This window comes from Clupea harengus, chromosome 11 (assembly GCF_900700415.2).
Source record: "Clupea harengus chromosome 11, Ch_v2.0.2, whole genome shotgun sequence".
In the NCBI taxonomy this organism is placed as follows: Eukaryota; Metazoa; Chordata; class Actinopteri; order Clupeiformes; family Clupeidae; genus Clupea; species Clupea harengus.
In genome coordinates this window covers 11,829,143-11,847,932 of record NC_045162.1, presented here as the reverse complement: position 1 = coordinate 11,847,932, position 18,790 = coordinate 11,829,143, and positions in this window count along the sequence as shown.

The following is an 18,790-nucleotide window of genomic DNA, read 5'->3' as shown; positions in this document are numbered from 1 at the left end:
TAGTCACTACCAAAGTTTGGGAAAGACACATTTGTCCCCACCAATATTTTGTTAATTTCCTGTTAGAAAAAAAATATTTTGCACAATATATTTGCAAAATTTTTATTATTATCTATACTATGTTCGTCGCCCAGAAGAGTGAAACATAAATGTCCCAGTTTTCCAATGCGCCCTTGAGCCTGCGAGACAAGATGCTGTCATTTCATTGGCTGAGGCTGAACCACTTTATTCTAGAAGAGAACACTGCAAATGTCATTGTCTCACTCGCATGGCATGCTGGGAGCCACCTACAGTCCCTCGCTCTGCAGCATTATCTGTCTTTTAATTGTGATGCTGGTAACAGCTCATAGCTTTCTAAACCAACAGGTCCAACAACTGCAGCAGTACAGAACACCCTGCAAAACCAGAACATCCTTATAGAGACACAAATTGAACCACTGTTCAATACTTAAATAAAACAAAGCCATTAAAAATACAGCCCATAACAGCAATAATGCAACAGGAGCACAATCATAAATACATATTCCTACCTTTATAAGTTTCCCTTCGTTGTTTTTCTGACAGAAAGGTCCTTAATGAGGCTGGTAAAATAAAATGTTATCCCAGTATGCAGGATGCGAGTTATAGGTAGCCGGGTTTGGCGGCCTCTTATGCCCTCTCTGCAGCAACAGGTGAGGCTGTCATGGACAGATTCGTGGTGGCTGGGACATGACTAACTCCCAGGGTGTTGGTTGTACATTATAGTGGTGTTTTGGGAGGTTGAGGTTTCAGTCCCTCCATCTCAGACTCCTTATCTTAGTGAGATGTTTTTGAAGCATGGTTGCCGTCAGCTGCGGCTACAGCTAAGGATGGAGTTGCAGTTGCTTCAACCATGATGTTGCAACCAATGTTAGCCCTTAGCTGGAAGTCCTCCTGCTGTGGATATTTATTATGAAGCTGACTTAGTTATTGATGTAGATTTGGCAGCCTTGAAATATCCATTGAGTAGATCTTGGTCTTGCTGTTCTTTCAGCCGTTGTGCTTTTCATTTTTGTGCTCCGCTATTATACTTTCTTTCTGCTATTTTGTTGGAGGCGTTGGAGATGCTATTTTAGTGTAACTGGTATTTATTAACTAGTAAGTACATGTAGCCCTGGCTCATCAGGAGCGCAGAGTGGAGTGTAGGAAGAGTCGTGGTACAAGAGAGTGAAAGTGGGGAGCGCAGCCCCTTTTATAGTTCCCCCATGACCTCAAGAATCATGGGAGCTGTAGTGACAATACCAATACACAACAACATCTACCCATTCACCTGTTGTTACTTAGAGGCCAATAGTAAAATTAAATTATTAAAAATAGTCTGGCCAATCTGGAGCCCTTGCACACATGGAGCCCCTAGTCTGCAGCTTAGGCCAGCCTGTGCATTCATTTTAATTTTTTTTATTTAACTAGTCTATAAATCACTCCATAGTAATGCACCTGAATATATGTCAGACATGCTCTCAAGGTTCACACCCAGTAGATCCCTGAGATCTAAGAATGGCTGAAACGGTGGAAACGTTTAAACGTGCACTTAAGACATAACTCTTCAACCTGCCTATCATTCTCTGTAATATTGATCTGTTCTCAGTGGTCTGTAGTGGGTCTGCTGTACATGTGTGCGTGCTTTGTAATATGTTTGCTTTGCATTTACTTTGCATTTCATCCCTCTGGAAAATCTTTGTCTCATTCATACAAGCATTTGATCCCAATTAAGGGATAATGTATAGTCCGCCAGTAAGTATCAGAAAATAAAACACGACAGTGCGAACAGGAGCCCGAAGCAAATTAAATTACTCACTCGTGCAGCATGCTGGGAGCCCACCACAGTTCTGTGATCTGCAGCATGCCAGAAGCTCGCCATACCAACACGTAGTGTCCTACTTGGAGACCGAGACCGAGACTGAGCTCTGTGCTAATGTGCATCCAGATATCAAGAACAGAACAGTTAATAGCACCCCCAAGAAAATAATGGTTTATTTATTATTGTTATTTAATTTCATTCTGCGTTATTTATTGTGTGATAATAATATTTACTTCACAAAAGAAAATAATAACAGATTGAAATGAACAGATTGTTTTAGACAAAGAGCAATCATTCTGTCATAACCTTTGACCCAACTTTCACGTTGCATGCTTGAATGTTGACGTTACCGGACGGTTGAAGGAGAAAGCGAGCTAGTGTGTGGTAGTTTCAAGTGAATATCAACAATGCATCGGTTTTTACTACCTAAATGTCCATGTTTGAAAGAACGATTAAGAAACAAGAGTGACGTACAAGAAGAAGAAATGCCAGGGGTATCTGGTGTGGATTTTTAAGGAGAGGAACGTTGTGGTCAAGGAGGTCAACCCTCCACCACTACTGAGGGTGCTAACCATGGTGCTAGCAGCATCAGTGACATTAGCATGAACGCTCAGGATGGTCAGAGAAGACCAAAACTCCAGAAATATCAACCTTGCATGTTTGGAGTCCAACAAAGGAGTTTTTGTAAAAGCTGGTTGGGACAGTTTGCGTGGTTGGAGTACAATGCAACTAAGGTATTGTTAGCTGTGTAACATTAATGAAAGCTGTCTGATTTGTTGCATGCATTGATTGCCCTGTGTCGCTGAAGACTCGTTTCGGTTGATTAGCAACGATGATGCCCTTTTTTGCCGAAGATTTTAACTTTTTGCCTTTTCCGGATTTTTTTGGAGCCGCCTTAAAAAGATCAGAGACTCTTTAGCCTAAGACAAGCAGTCTGTCTGTGTGCTAGGTATACATAAGGTTCTATGTGATTACTGATGATTGTGAACTGAAATAATATATACCTTTTCAAAGCATTTCTGACTCTTTGACTGTTTTAGTTAATTATATCTGCTATTCCAAGATTAATTTCACTCTATCTGACATGGTAGTGGTCACATGTCGCCCAACTTTAATCCTCACTACCACAAGTGTTTTAAAGTAAGTTAAGTATTTGGGATTGCGGACTCTATAACATGCTGTATGCCTTTTGTCAGTGACCGTGGCAGATGTGCGCGTCTGTCGGAAGAAGCCTAGATGGTGATAATAATACAATCGGTTTGTTTAGCGCTTTTCATGGACCCCAATGACGCTTCAGAGAGCAAACATGTAAAGTTGTTGTAGTAGAGAACCATGTGACACATAGGCTATTATCCTCATTTCATAGCACCCTCACTAAAACGCCGAGCTCCCCCATAGCACCTGCAGAAAAAAATGTCTGGCGCCGCCACTGAGTTTAGGGCAGACATTACAGATCTAGACACAACATAGGTTTGTAATAGGAAATGCAGACATTAACAACAGGTTCAATGCCGTAGGAGCTGTTTGAGATGGCTGCCATGGAGAGGAGTGGAGCTCTGGACAGACCAGATGAGCAGCCTGAGGCAGTGGCCCAGATTGCTGATGTCATCATAAGGGAGGAGGAGATGCCAGCAAGAGCCAGAGCTCTGGAGAAGAGCAGGGCCCTATTCGTCGGACGTGGTTCAATTAAGTTGATCAAATGTCCCATTAGCCAGTTTAAATTAACGTGATGATTGAGGACAGGCTTTCTCGGTTCGTCCAAGGCTGATCCGCGCTCAAACAGTGTTGTTAATTCAAATCAGACTTCACTTATCAGGGCAATTGCGCGTGCCTGTCTTACTTCAAAAGGGGGAAGCGTTGATCACCAAAACCATGATTTTCTGACGGTACAATGGCTACTAAACTCAAAGAAAGAGCCTCTTTTTTTCTCCGCTGGCGAGCAGGAGATGATCATGAACGCTTATTTACATTTACATTTACATTGTCATTTAGCAGACGCTTTTGTCCAAAGCGACGTACAAGGGAGAGAATAGTCAAGCTACGAGCAATAGAACCTGGTGTAACAATAAATACTACTTTACATAAGAAATATAACACAATGAAATAAAAAAGAAAAAGAAGTGCAGAAATGTAACTGCTGTAATTGCAAGTTACGCACTAGTCGAAGTGCCAGTTAGAACGGGAAGTGCTCTCTGAAGAGTTGGGTCTTCAAAAACGTCTTAAAGGTAGAGAGGGACGCCCCTGCTCTGGTAGTGCTAGGTAGTTCATTCCACCAACGTGGAACTACAAATGAGTCAAAGTCAAAGTAGCTTCATTGTCAATTACTTTGCATGTCAAGACATACAAAGGAATCGAAATGACGTTTCCCACTCCCCCACGGTGAAACATATAAAGTGCACAGGCACAACAACAGATAAGACAAGACATGTCCTACATATAGATATACATATAGATATAAACATACAGATACACGTACAGCAGCATACGTTTTCTTTAAAGTGAGGTTATGGTAGTGCAAAAAAGGCAATTTGGTAATGGCAGCAAAAAGACATCCTGTAAGATGTATTTGTTACATTAGCAGTGCAAGTATAACAGTAAGTGGTTATGGTGAACGTAAGTGATAAAAGTGCAAGAGACAGTTTTGTTGCAGAGTCCTGAGTGATTTTAGGGGGGGGGGGGATTTCAGCCTCATGTCAGACTGACGGATATGGCTGGGGGGAGTAAGGGGAGAGAATGTATATCAGTCCCCCCAGGATTTCGCGGGCCTTTTTTGTGATAGTTGCGGCCTAAAATTACTGATTTCGCGGGGGCTTTTCCAACAAGTTGCGGTGAAAGTTGCGGTGTTTTTTAGGTGTTTGTTGCGATGAAATTGCGGGAGCAAGTGAAAGTTGCGATAACAGTTGCGAATTTCCCTCTTTGTAATTATAATTGAGTTATTTGTTGAAAAATAAAGAATTAATAAAGAAACAATCTTTAAAAAAACATTGAGAAATGGTCCTCTAAATAACCTTACCAACATGCCAAACTAAAGATTACCAGGACTACAAAAATGTAGCATAATAGGCTGTTCTGCCCTCTGCTTATTTAGGTAATATTGTATATTGCTTGAATTGTTGTTATGGAAACGAACACAGTATAGTAAAGGACTTTTACTTTGACATCATTCAAATGTTCGTCTCGTGGGAATGGCAACAGCTGTTAGACAGTTATCTAGAAACATAGCTAGTTATGCTATGTTATGCTAAACACGTAGGGGGAACAGTACATAGGATTTACTTTTCCACAACGAAGTGCACCTGTTGGTATTACAAAAGGACCACAAGTAAGACTGAATAAAATGTTATGAATATCTCAGCCTTCACATAAAACGAAAAATAAAACAGCCTGTGTCACTGTGATCTGTTTCGTCACCTGGCGTCTTGCCTGCGTTTCTGACGTTCTCATTATATGCTTATCAATCTGTTTTGCTATCCTTGTTGATTTATTTTATCATTACAGGTGTTTATGTTGTTCAATTTCATATATTAATTTAAAGTCGTCCAATTTCAAGTAATCCATTCTTCTACACTAGCTGCTACCTTATCTTCAATCCGAAAGTAATGTTAAATCTCCATGGCAACAGCTCTCGAGGGTTTGGGAAATAATCGGATTTATTGCTTCCTTCATTATTCACAGCAAAATAAATAATGTTCATTACATTTCATAGATCTATTACCAGACTCTATGTAAAAAGGGCCACGCACACCTTGCGGAAAATTATAAAAAAAATGAAGCCAGATCTATTTCGGAATCTTCAGTGTGGACATGGGCTGCGTTCAATTTCCATGTCTGGTGTAGCCATTCTCATTGTTTACAACGGATTAGAACTCTGCTAGTGTCTGCACCGTGTCCACAGGGCAGAATTTCCACCCTCGGTGTAGCCGTGGAAGGGAGAAAGTTGTGGGAGACGACAATGATTTGTCAAATTTGCGGGAAAGTTGCGGTGATGTGTTAAAATTGCAACGTCGCACTGAATTTGCGGGGAATCGTTGAATTTGCGTGAATTGGTGCGATCGCAACATCGCAACTTCCTGGAGGGTCTGGTATATGTCTTGCAAGGAAGGGAGTGGGGCACCAATGATCTTACCAGCTGTGTTCACTATGCGTTGCAGTGCTTTCCTGCTGTGTTCAGTGCAGCTACTGCCCCACACAGATGCAGCTGGACAGGATGCTTTCAATGGTGCCCCTGTAGAATGCGTTCAGGTTGGGTATGGGAGCTTTCACTCGCTTGAGCTTGGAAGAAGAGGCGCCGCTGGGCTTTCTTCGCCAGTGATGCAGAGTTGGTGGCCCAGGAGTGGTCCTCACTGATGTGCATCCCCAGGAATTTGGTGCTGCTCACTCGCTCCACAGCAGCACCATCGATGGTCAGTGGTGGCTGTTCAGTGTGAAGAATAGTCTGGACTGCCGTACTTACACAGACGGGAGTGCCAAACGACGCTCACTTGAAGAGCGCAGCATCCTGGGTGTAACATTTGCATTTAGGTAGGTGGGAGCAGAACCATCAAGCACTCTGTAGGCAAGCATAAGTGACTTGAACTTAATGCGAGCAGCTACCGGCAGCCAGTGGAGCTTAATGAGTAGCGGGGTGACGTGTGCCCTTTTCTGTTGGTTGAACATCAGACGCGCCGCCGCGTTCTGGATCATTTGTAGTGGTTTCACCACGCACCACCATGACACATTGAACGAGCGCCCAGTGAGGTATGATTCAAACCAGGAGTGCGCCTTGCCAGAAATGCCCATACTTGACAGTATGGACAGAAGGATGCGGTGGTTGACTGTATCAAACGCATGATAAGTCAAGCAGGACGAGAGCTGAGGATTGAGCTGCTGCTCTAGCTGTTTTCAAGGCCTCTGTCACAGACAACAGGGCTGTTTTGGTGGAGTGACCGCTTTTGAATCCAGACTGGTTTGGATCGAGGAGATTGTTCCTCGATAGGAACTCTGTGACCTGTTTGGAATGGCTTATGAAGAATACAAGACCATAATTATGGCAAAATCCAACACCGCCACCGCTGCGAGAGCAAAACAGGAAACTGTGTAGGGGGGGATATCTATGTATGTATATATTACAAAAACTGGTACAGGGGGTAAAGGAGTTGTTTAAAGGAGTCATTTAGTAATTGGAAGGTTGCTAGTTCGATGTCCCTCACCTCCTTACCAAGTGTATTTTTACATTTCCTTGTAATGTCTTGGAATAAAAGCGTCTGCTAAATGACTAAATGTAAATGTATTAATAAGAAATCCAATAAATTGAAGCAGTGAAAAGAAATTGTGTGTATTTCTCTCTATTCTTATCATCCAGTCCATTTCTCTCTATTCTTATCATCCAGTCCACCTTAATCATTTTCTACAATAATGATATGCTATGGTGTAGCCTACTGAAAGGAATTAAATGTTTCCCAAATATCGGAGACTCAGTCAGAGTGATGAATAACCAAGGACCAGGTTTATTCTTTCAATGATGTACACGAGAGGAGGAGAGAGAGTTAGATTTCACTTAAATAGTTTCACCTATATCTCTTTCACTGTCTGTCCTTTGGAAAGTTACAGACTTTTAAACTCTTGGCAAGCAAGGGGGGGGGGATTCCTACAATGCTAATTATTATCTGTCACCGGGTCTGGGATGCCATTTGTTCATGGAGGACACAGGGGTGTCAGCGTTCCAGCAATGATCAAAGACTTAAGTTTCTATTCATGAGGCTGAGGAAAACTCAGAGACATGTGGTTAGATCCAGAATACACATGAGAAGTTTTTCACTTCTCACATTTTCCAAATAACACTACAATTACCACTAGGAATGAGATATATTTAATTATTGACTATGGACTATATTTAATAAACTAACTCCTAATTCCTAGTCCCTTCATGATAACTGCAGGATGTGTTTTATGTTTTGTTTTTTCTCAAAAAATAAAAGGTTTTAGCTGCTAACTTTCTGACTTCATCAAATGATCAAGGAGCACTGCATTAATTAAGGAATGCCTTGAATGGTTTGGCATTCAAGGGCCAGTGGAATCTGGATAAAAAAGGACCTTATGGAATAATTCTGTAATTAATATATCTTGATTCCTTTCTCTTAGGGATGGACACATCTGTCTCCTGAGCAAGCGCATTAATCTGTGTGTGTGTGAATGGGCTGGCCAGCCGTCGTATGAATGAATTTACAGGACTGTTTTAACCTACATGTGACCACTGACTTTGTCTTCAGGTGAAATTGTTTGATTTCCTTCAAACATTCAACTTGCTTTATCCCCACCTTGCAGTTGCCACCTATGGATGTCATCCAGTCAATTGTAATAGCCTCCGGGTTATCATATGGGGGGATTTGAAGGATATTTGTGAATTGTTCACTGACATTTGCTTACACTGTTTCTACCTGCTTTCAAACCTGCTTTCACGTTCATTAGCATCCAAATGGTTATTGTAGACAGGCCTAGCTGTCTGCAGTCTGTCACACCCAAGACCAAATGCCTATTGTCTGATGTGTTGATTATGCTAACAGGCTTTCTGTCTCATGGAGATGTTGTCCAGTATTATCTTTTTCTGAGATCTTGTTACAGCCAGTTTCAGGAATTTGGAGAATAGCAGATGAAGGACAGCAGCCCCATTCAGCGCCCTATCACGATGACAATAGGAAGCAGCATCTCGCCAAGATGTCAAAAGGGGTAGGAGCACGACCATTGGAAACTCCACGGGACCCTCAACCATCAAAGACGATCAACACCTCTGGAATCCGCAGGACCGTTTGAACAAAATATCGCAAACAGCCAACACCTTCAACCATCAAATACGATCAACACCTATCAACTCCAAGGAACCACAGCAACACCTGAAACAATTGCTCACCCCCACCCAAGAACTTTGAGGAAACAGCATATCAGGAAATTGCCGAAGGCGGAATGACCCCATATGGAGCAAGGCAAACAACTGAGACAAGCCAAGCGTCACAGACACTCACATCGACACACGGACACACACACAAACACAGACACACAGACACTCGCTCACAGACACACACTTAACTGTATCAACCGTCAACCCACATTACAATAAAGTAATGCTACATGTCATGTACACCTCAGTAACAGAGAGGAAATGTTTTAAGATGTTGTAACAATGTAATGTATCTCCCATAATCCGTCATCTTCTGTACTATTGTTTAATCCTAACATTTTCATTTTTGTTTAGTTCATTTTAATTAGTTATCATGTGAGTCCTTAAGTTTTTCTTTGTTGTCACTGTTTTAATTTCATTTCCCTGCTGGCTACAATGTACATGTACTTATTACTGCTGAGAGTACTATGCCACTTCCATGAGACAGAGACTGAACAAGCCACTCACTCAAGAAAAAGAAAAAGAAAATAGTTAATATGACAGAAAGTCTTGAAAAGGGGGAATGAAGGGACCGGCATTTGAGATTTATAGTTAATAAGGATATGCCATAGTCAATAATTCAATGTATCTTATACCTAGTTATAAATGTTACTTTTATGTGGATTTAACTAGCATGTAAGCATTCCTGGGTGAATATACTTGGTTTTGACTTAGGGAGTGAGGTGTGACATTGCTCTCACCCCCCCCCCGGTCGAAACAAAGAGCCTTGTCTCCAGGACCTATTTGAATAGATGGTAACACCCCTTAAACTCAGTGTATTTAACAGACTGTCCCTCAATGGATAATCAGATAAGCTTAGGTGAAACGCTGTGAGGGAGTGTGGAACTTCGGCCTCTGTCTCAACAATGTGTGGCCACCCATTGTTCAAGAATAAACCTGAATCGTGACAGACTAAAATCCAAGACTGGTCTCCAATATATGGTATAAAATGAAATACTATTACTACTAATAACACTGTCATATAATTATGAGTGCTTTGTTCTCCGCATCGCCGACACTACAAAAATGTACCACTCGCAAAAAAGCGAAAGGAAAGGAGTCTGTGAGACAGTCAATGCTTGGCTGCGGCGTGTGGTCTTTGCAATAAATGGCAATATATTTTAATAAAGTTTGCATGTTCAACCTAATATCAACACGTTTTTTTTTTATATGGCAGGTGATGGGGGGGGGGGGCTGCCACAATGGGCAGTGTCCCTACCAATGCTGAGACCAAACCTACGCCCTTGGATTCAACTTCAGGAAAAAGTTTACCGAAACAATCATGTTTGGTCTGTCTGTGCCTACGAAGAGTTGTCATTCATACATTCATCTGTAGGCCTAATTGAAATTCATTTTCTGAGTATAAATACTCTCATATGTATGTATTACTGATTAAAACGTATTCATTTTTCTTCAGACTGGTCATCACTAGTCAACGGCTGAAGCCCTGACCATTTCTAACACCGATTTCTCTAACCTGCCCTGTGTGAGTAATGCTGAGCTGCTTGAGGTCACATCTGTTAGTTCCCTCATCACTCTCTGGTTTCCACACGTCACAAAAGCTGTCTACGTGACTACTACGTGACATCTCAGTTCCCCAAAATGGTTTTCACATATTTCACAGAACAACATCAAACTTGTCTGTGTGACTCAGCTGTCTGAATGCTTTATCGGTCAGTATCAGGCTGAATGTACTTAATGATTCAGTGTTAAATACTTTATAAAGTGTGATAGCTACAGTGATAGCTATTTGGAGCTCTTATCATATAAGATAAAGTCGTTCAAAGTGTTTGTTTTTTTTTTGCCACACAGCACGACACACAACAACACACCCGTGCATTGGGCGGCGACACAGGACACACACACACACGAGCATGCTGAAGATGTCGCCGGTGGAATTTGTCCTCTGCATTTAACCCATCCTGAGCTGTCCTTCCTCACGGGCAGCCAGGAGCAGTGGGCAGCCTTTATGGCGCCCGGGGAGGCATGAGAGGAAGCATGCATTCTTGAGGCAGGGATTTAAAATGTACTTTAAAAATACATATTACAGACAGGGTGCTCCAGGCAAAACAACTTTGGTAAGCAGATGCCAATATGATTTAGGACATGGTCTTAATGTTTTGCTTTAAAAGGCGCCAAACTTTATTCCCACCACGAGCATGTCAGGTACTGATAATGGACAAGATCTCAGCGGTTCCAGCACGTGATCATGTGGAAGTATTGAATGCTTGTGAAAGTTACTGCTTGTTGAATTGAGAACATGTTGTTTTTTAAGGAACACGGTCATTGCAATACATTGATCTAGGTGAAGTGACATAACAATATGGTCTGTGTAAGATTGCAATCAATGTATGTCTCCTTGTTAATCTGTCAACCACCATAAGATTGAAGTTGCATGATCACAGAAAGAACTCCAATGCATCAAATAACTTCAATTGTAAAATTCTAATTGGAAATACTTGGTATAATTGGAAATACTTGGTAAAGTTGTATCTGTTTTCAATGGGATCAAAATACATTTTGTAAACTGAAAGAGAAAAGCAGTGTTGATTTAACACATTTCAGTGGAGTTACAGGCAGAGTGGAGTTACAGTCAGAGTCAGTGGCGTAACGTAGTTACCACGGGCCCAGGTGCAGGCTATTATGATGGGCCCTAGTCAGTGGCGGAAGGCAGTGGTTCCCGAACATTTTACAGTCCCGTGCCCTTTTTTTCATGTTTGTAGCCGCCGATACCACCATGCCCCCTCACCCCGCACACATATTCTGCCTATAACACTTAAAACTGTGAAATTATCAGGGTATATCACTAACCGCCGCCACCACGCCCCTCCCCCGTGCACATATTCCGCCTATAACACTTGTCAGTTTAATTTATCACTGAATATGAGTATACATCAGTATTTTTGGCAATGCGACTTGGCTATTTATTTAGATTGACATAAATATGTCTATAGGCCACGGCTACGGGCCCCCTAGACCCACGGGCCCAGGTGCCACCGCACCTGCTGCACCCCCTACAGCAGTGTTTCTCAAACTTTTTCAGACCAAGGACCACTTAGCCAATTAAAAAAACCTTGCGGACCATCTAACTAAATAGTATATCCCCGGAACAACAGGCCTCCTACCCAGACCTGGCACCAGACAATTGTTAGCGGCACGTGATTTTCGCGGATGGGCACTCCTTTTTTTATCGGTAGGCTAGTTATAGATATGACAATGCGCTAGGCAAAGCATCTGGAACCCTGCTCCATGCGTGACTTGGTTAAGTTACAAACTATAGTTCACAGCCTCATACTCCCATCACACACTCAAACACGCCAATGTATCACTAAACACCAATAAACACAACCATGCGCATACCGACCATGCGACCGCAGAAATTCACTACCAACCGTAGGCTAGCCGACTGGCATTAATATAGCCATCCTAGTAGTCAACTTTTCATAATTATAAGTTGTCATTGTCCAACGTCACACAACACAGAATAAAGTTATCGTCTTGCTGTCTCCGCAGCGGGAGAAAAGAAATGCTGTTTGAAAGCAGCTCCGTGGCGGGAGTGACCCTTCTCCTTGTCTGTGTCAGAGGCATTCTCATTTAATTTTCTTTTCATTGTCCCTGTCTTAAGCCACCGATCCATGACCTTCTTAATAGATTAGACTACTCTTTAATATATTAGGCTTCTACTGACTGTGTTCTCTTCGTTCTGAGTTGTATGTTAGAAATGTCGCAATCATTTACTTGTGGCCGTTGCGGACCACTACGGGGCACTTGCGGACCACCAGTGGTCCGCGGACCACACTTTGAGAACGACTGCCCTACAGTTACGCCCTTGGTCAGAGTGCAGTTACAGGCAGAGTGGAGTTACTGGCCAGCAGTTCACAAAAAAATCTAGTTAGCAAATACTTTCTGGAAAATTACAAGTTTGCAGTAGTAACGGTTGATCTTTTATGACATTTTCAAATGTTTGTACATTATGATCAAAAATTGGCCGGTTTAAAGTTTATAGCTCACTTTACCGCATCCTTAGTAGTGTCAATTGTTAGAAAATGTAATGTAATTAGTCTAAATTTGGATGATGTTGGACAAAACTCAAGAGCAAGCGGTGATGGAAGGGTGGAATGACCAACAGAGATTTGCCTACTTGATTGTAAAGCACAATTTCCAATATGTTCCTGCTGGTGCTTTAAAGGCTCCAGTTCTCCAGCTTTTTATAGTTTTGATTGCATGAAAGTAGATGTTGCAATGTAGCTATGATATCCTGGTAATGCCTCTACTTTTAGGCTTTCTGTTTCTGTCTCAAACTGTCGGAAAATGGTGCATTTAGCTGAAAGAATTACGGGAGCCCTTACAGGTCTGGATTTCCCCAGTGTTCTTGCCCTCCGCTTTGAAACTCATTCAAAATGTCACTGCCAGAGGGTCTGCTCAATGGCCCACTCAAGTTCCTGGATCTCTTTTCCTCCATTCTTCAGCATAAATGCCCAATCCCGCTTATAATAAATAATGCATTTTATTTGTAACGCACTCTTCATTCAAAAGAATCTCAGAGTGCCAAAACATAGTAGAAACAAACTATAATAATACAATAAAATAAAACTAGTAAACATAAGCATAATAGAAAACTTAGTGACAGTGATTTATCACAAAGCCAAAAACGCCTTCTTGAATAAAAATGTTTTTAGGCCAGTTTTAAAGGAGTCCAGCGTCTACGTTGCCCTTAGGTGGTCAGGGAGGCTGTCCCATAAGCGTGGCGCTGCCGAGCAAAAGGCCCGGTCGCCCATGGTGCAGAGCTTGGTGTTGGGGACCCGGAGGAGTGAGCTGTTTGCAGATCTGAGGGTGCAGGTGGAGGTTTGGGGAGCTTGACACCAATGTGGCGATCTAGTGTGGAAGGAGGCGTCAGAGGGACTGAAAACTCAAAGCCATTCCTGTGCTCCAATACACCACACAGACCCAGACATATTAGCACACACAATGGGAGGAACGTAGTGTTTGAGAGCACTCTTACCAAGATAACAAAAAAAGCATCTTTTCACAGTCCACAAATTGCTTGATCAATGCAAGGAAACAAGTTTTAAGCTTGAGGAGCATTAAAAATACATGAATATCATAACCAAATTTTGACTATTATATGTATTAGAGTAATTCTGATTTGATGAATACATTTGTGGGCTTAAGAAATGCTATTTGTCCATTGATGCCGATTAAGGGATAATGTATAGTCCGCCAGTAAGTATCAGAAAATAAAACACGACAGTGCGAACAGGAGCCCGAAGCAAATTAAATTACTCACTCGTGCAGCATGCTGGGAGCCCACCACAGTTCTGTGATCTGCAGCATGCCAGAAGCTCGCCATACCAACACGTAGTGTCCTACTTGGAGACCGAGACCGAGACTGAGCTCTGTGCTAATGTGCATCCAGATATCAAGAACAGAACAGTTAAGAGAAAAGCGCTGCATTTGAATGCACTGTGCAAACCAGGGCAAGCTATAACATTATAGGAATACTTCAATGTAGCCTTGTATGTGATATACCTTAACATACGAGCCCCCAATTTATGTTACGCCCCCTGGTGGCTCGGAGTGTTTCTCATCCCGAAAGCCATCACGGAATATTGTAAGAAATTATCGGGAGTCACAAAAGCACTGATGGCAGAAGCCCGTTGTGAAAGGGGAACTTGCCAGTAACCTTTCAATAGATCTAGCTTTGTGACATAGCGAGCTGATCCTATGGTATCCACGCAATCATCTACGCGGGGCATAGGAAATGAGTCAGGCACAGTAACATGGTTTACCTTTCGGTAATCTGTGCAGAATCGGACAGTAGCGTCAGGCTTTGGAACCAATAAGCACGGAGAACTCCATGGACTGGAACTGGGCTGTGCTAAATTATTCTCCAGTAAATAATCAACCTCTATTTTCATCAGAGATCTTTTGTGTGCATTTACTCTGTATGGGTGCTGTTTAATAGGTCTGGACTCACCCACATATATGTCGTGCTCTAGCACCGTAGTGCGGGTAGGCACATCTCCAAACAGACAGGGGAACTCGGAGATAAGGCCGAGTAGGTCAGCTTCCTGCTCCCTGCTTAAATGATGCATTAAGGATGGAAGTTTCAACAACATTTCTGAGTTTGACAACCGAGGGGTCTGTTGCTGGGCATTTCGCAAACTCAGGCCATCCTCATCACTCACTGCAGTAGGGCTCACAGCTACTGACACCGCAGCCGCAACAGTGGCTACAAGAGGCGCACTGCATGTCTCAGGCTGGACGTCACCTCTAGTGTAATAATTCTTCAACATGTTTATATGACATACTCTGGTTTTTCGCCTTCTATCAGGGGTCCTGACAACATAGTCAGTATCACTCAACCTCCTGTCAATAGTGTAAGGACCTGAAAATCGAGCACTCATGGAAGTACCTGGAATGGGCAGCAACACTAAAACCAAGTCACCTGTTTGAAGAGAACGTGGAAGTGCTTTTTTATCGAACTGCCGCTTCATACCTTGCTGTGCAACAGAGAGACTCTCCCTAGCGATACTGCAAGCCTCGTGCAGTCGTTCTCGGAAGCGACTCACGTAGGTCAGCACGTTTCGCTGGGTGGGCGAACTCTCGCACGTTAGCTGATCCTTTAACACTCTTAAAGGGCCTCTAACGGTGTGACCAAATACCAGCTCTGCTGGACTAAAACCTAGTGACTCTTGCACTATTTCCCTAACCGCAAATAAAGCCAAAGGGACTCCTTCATCCCATTCCCTACCGCTCTCCATGATATATTTGCGCAACACTGACTTAAACGTCTGATGCCATCTTTCGAGTGCCCCCTGAGACTCCGGGTGATAAGCACTCGAGATTCTGTGTGATATTGACAGGGATGTTAACACCTGCTCGAAAATACCCGAAAGGAAGTTGGTACCTTGATCGGTTTGTACGATCTTAGGGAGGCCAAAAGTAGAAAAGAACTTGATCAGGGCCCTAACTACTGACTGAGCTGTTATACTCCTAAGAGGGATAGCTTCAGGGTACCGGGTAGCTACACACATTATGGTTAACAGGAACTGGTTACCAGACTTCGTTTTTGGCAGAGGGCCAACACAATCCACCAAAACATGCTCAAACGGTTCCCCTATAGCTGGGACCGGGTGAAGAGGCGCAGGCTTAATAACCTGATTAGGCTTCCCAGTGACCTGACATACATGGCATGTACGGCAAAACAAAGACACATCTCGCTTCAAACCTGGCCAGAAGAACTGTCGCAGCACTCGGTCATAGGTCTTCGTAATACCTAGATGACCAGACCAGAGATGTTCATGAGCCAGAGATAAAACGGACTGTCGGTACGGTGTAGGCACAACAATTTGAAAGACATTACTCCACTCGTTATCCAAATCAGAGCGAGACTTCCATCTCCGCATCAGGAGATCATTCTCCATAAAATAATCCATTTTTTTGTTCTTAGCGCTCTCTGGAGCAAGAGCTGCAGCAAAACATTTGGCTAAAGTAACGTCCTCCTTCTGAGCAGCAATAAGATTACTTCGAACCATAGGCAACCTAGTTGTCTCTTTGGTGGAAGTATCACACTGAACTTTAGGCTGGACACTCGGCTCAGCAGTAGACTGAGGAAACACAGGTGGGGAAATAGTTTGGCCAGTCAACTCAGTCGCGAACAGAGTATCCGACAAATCAACTGCTTCACCCAAACTACGTGCTTGAGCACGGGTGACCACACACACAGGGAACACTTCAGGGAAGTCCTGAGCCAAGACATCAGGCTGCAAAATCTCAGGTCGTTCTAGAACTTCTAAAACTGGCATAACTTTGCCACCAGCGATGTCATTCCCTAGCAGAAATGTGACGCCTCTAACGGGCAAAGACGGGCGCACGCCCACTTTAAACACCCCAGTTGCTAGGTCGCAGGATAAATGTATCTCATGGAGAAGCACAGACACAAACCCCATTTCAATGCCTTGCACAAGCACACTAGAGCCACTTAAAGTGTCATCACAAAAAGGTAACACGTCTGACAATATAAAAGACTGAGCGGCGCCAGTATCCCTGAGTATGCGCACTGGACACTGGTTCAACGGCTTTGCGCTGAGGGAAACCAGCCCGTCCAACATAAATGGTTCATAACAGGGTTCCAGAGTATCACGCTCCATCTTCGGGGCTAGTGACACTGGACCCACCAACGTTCGCACTAAACCAACCTCTTTTGGTCGTTTGCTTGGCTGTGACAGCTTGCGTTTTAACATAAAACAGTCATTCTTTATGTGACCTGTTTGGTGACAATAGAAACACTCCCGTTCCTCGGTGGAGCGGAGTGGCAATGGACGTGGCGGACTAGACGGCATTCTAGCTGAGACAGAAGGAGTAAAAGACCTACTCTCATATCGGGGAATCCCAAAAGTTTGCTTGTGTGATAACACAAACTCATCAGCAAGCACAGCAGCCTGCGCTAATGTCCCTACCTTTTGCTCATTGAGATACGTCACTATTCTATCAGGCAGACTATTCTTGAATTCTTCGATGAGAACTAACTGTGACAGAGTGTCAAAATTAGTCACGTTACTTGCCTTGCACCATCTATTAAACAGAGTCTCTTTCTCGCGAGCGAACTCCACGAATGTTTTACTAGACAATTTTTTAAAACTTCTGAACTTTTGCCTATATGCCTCAGGCACTAGTTCGTAGGCACGAAGCACAGCTGTCTTAATAGTTTCGTAACACAAACTATCTTCTAGTGAGAGTGCAGCTAAAATCTCCTGCGCTTTCCCTGTTAGTTTACACTGAAGCAATATCGACCAGACCTCTTTTGGCCACTTCAGTGATGTAGCAACTCGCTCAAACGCAGTAAAATAAGCATCTACTTCCGTCTCACGAAATTGAGGTACCAACACAACATTTCTACTCACCTCAAAACCTCTGGTAGGCGCGGAGGGATCAGTGTGTATGGGCCTAGTAGGACCAGGAGACTGAGCTATACTCACAGCAGCAGCAGCTTCTAGTTCCAGGCGCTTTAGCTTCACCTCTTTTTCTGCTGCTATTTCTAATGCCATTCTTTCTGCCTCCATTTCTAACTCCATCTTCCGAATAGCCAACTTGTGATTGTATTCGGCATCTCTGTCTTTTTCCTGAGCCTCAAGTTGCAAACGCGCTAAGCGTAGCCTATGGCGGGCATCATCGCTTATCCTAGGTAAGGAAAAGGGAGAAAATCGGGGCACAGTACGAGGGGGCTTCAGCTCCACATTAGAGGCCACCTCTACAGGAACGGACTCATCCTCAACCAGCCCTCCCTCAACTACCTCTTCCTCCATGCTGTCCTTCTCTGCACTAGAAGACAAGGATGGGGGAATAGCGGGCTCACTAGCAGTCGCACTGCTGCCCGTACCAAGCACTTTTTCTGTACTAACATATGTACAACAGCTTCTTTCAATTCTGCTTTTAGCAGAGTTGGTGAGGCTGCAAATTCAAAATGTGCCGCAATGGCATACAAATCCTTTTTCCTACAGCGATCAATCTGCTCCACAGAAGGATCACTAAGAAAACCCTCAAGATCAAAAGTGCTCATGTTGTCTTAAACAGCCTTAAGCCAAACCTCAACTAACCTAACCAATACTAACAGCCTACTTGACGTGTGCACTGCACACCAACACTCATCAAACCTGTTGCTTAAAAGGATCAAGGATCCCGGACGAGCCCCCAATTTATGTTACGCCCCCTGGTGGCTCGGAGTGGGACGCAACATAAGGGCAACAGGTTTGGGCAAGTGAGGGTGCAGTCACACAAAGCCAGGACACGAAAGTGACAAGAAAGTATTTATTTACAAAAAAGCAACACAGGGATCAACAAGGACTGTCAGTGGCACCAAAGAAAAGAACATAACAAAACCCACCCCCCATGGACAGGTGCTTTGCACCCAAAAAAATACAGTGGGTGGTGCTCACTCTAACCTAGGGTATTAACAACAAGTCAACCTACGTGCATGTAATATGTAAACCCCGGAGTATCTTACCTATCCTTATTGACCCTGTGCGCACAACAAAAAGAAGTAACAAAGACAGAGA